Source organism: Trachymyrmex septentrionalis, unplaced genomic scaffold (assembly GCF_001594115.1).
Source record: "Trachymyrmex septentrionalis isolate Tsep2-gDNA-1 unplaced genomic scaffold, Tsep1.0 scaffold241, whole genome shotgun sequence".
In the NCBI taxonomy this organism is placed as follows: Eukaryota; Metazoa; Arthropoda; class Insecta; order Hymenoptera; family Formicidae; genus Trachymyrmex; species Trachymyrmex septentrionalis.
This window is the reverse complement of record NW_017305399.1, coordinates 382,534-383,876: the sequence shown is the minus strand read 5'-3', so window position 1 is coordinate 383,876 and position 1,343 is coordinate 382,534. Positions and strand designations below refer to the sequence as shown.

At 27.4% G+C, this 1,343-nt stretch overlaps 1 protein-coding gene across 1 annotated transcript in view; it reads left to right on the top strand.

Moving 5' to 3' along the window:
• The first annotated feature begins 357 nt into the window (after positions 1-357).
• Positions 358-1,343, top strand: part of LOC108748802 (mitochondrial fission regulator 2-like) — a 14,874-nt gene continuing 13,888 nt past the window's right edge. Inside the window, exon 1 of the mRNA XM_018487164.1 lies at positions 358-762. The gene's annotated coding sequence lies outside the window, so the exon portion shown is untranslated. The remainder of the gene's footprint in view (positions 763-1,343) is intronic.

Here is a 1,343-nt window from a genome sequence, read left to right as displayed (position 1 = left end):
TTACAATTTTAAAGAAAAATCGAGTATTATAGAATTATAAATGCATAAATAAACGTCTACTAAACTAATAAATCATAAAATTAGTACAGTATTATCAGTTTTTAACTCTTAATTATTTCAATATTCACAAGGACGCGAACTCCCGTAAGAATGTCGATTTTTAATAGTATCTCGTCGGTGAACCAAATATTGATTTATCATCTAGAGTTGAAAAGTGGACGTATTAGAGCTATGTAGTTTACATCCACTTTGTGAGGGGGCAGTAGTGCGCGGCAGCATTTTGCAGTTACAGGTTTTGGGCCGGCATGTCCTCTCAGGTTTCTCTCTGCTTTAATTTATTTTTTTTTTTTTCGAGAGTTGGCAACATTGAACCTGTAGTTGCGTTACATTCTCATTTTTTGCTTGGATTCTTCTAACCTCTTTCTCACAGTGATCGAAATACATGTAAAAAGCACATATATGTTATTATGTACAGATGAATGAAAGATGGATGAAAATCATGATTTCAATCGTATATAAAACATATAAAAAACGGCAAGAAATATTGTTTATTTTATCGGAAGCAAATTCATACTATGGCTACCTGTCAATCGTGCTGACGTTGGATCAACGTAACGAGCTATTTTATAACTATTACGAATTTGAGACTACCCTGATGTATATACGTAATTGAATATTTAAGCCATACATTACGATTTCACTTTGTTATTTCTGTATCAACATAGGTTGAGATTTTCGCGATCCTGATAATTGATTATAAAGGTAAGATATTTTGTTTATCTCAATATTCCTATTAAATAATAATTGTTTTGTCTATCATGCTGGTATTACTAACTTAAATATAATATAAAAATTTCTGGTGTAATCAAATCTACTAATGTATAACTGGATATAAATATGTAAATTCAATAAATATGTAAATTCAGTAATTTAAAATCATCCAAGTAGCACACAGCATCTACAAAGCGTTAAAAATGTGTTACATAAGTGTTTTTTAGTACTTTGCAGGTGCAGCTATATTATTTTTGGACAGTGTTTTTACATTTAACGTTTACTATAATAAGTTATATAAAATTTGTTTTTTTTATTGCTATAACTAGACTAAACTAGAATTTTCCTTCTCATTCTTGCCAAACATAAATATATTTCATTTTAAATACAAAGAATATATATATATATATATATAAATATATATATATATTAGTTTATTTAATAAAAAAATACCTATGTATATACTCTTCTGCTAGTAACTAAAATCTTTAAAGATACTATTAATATTTTGATTGCATTTAAGTACATAAATTTAACAATATGATTGGAAACAAGACCGTCTATATAAATAT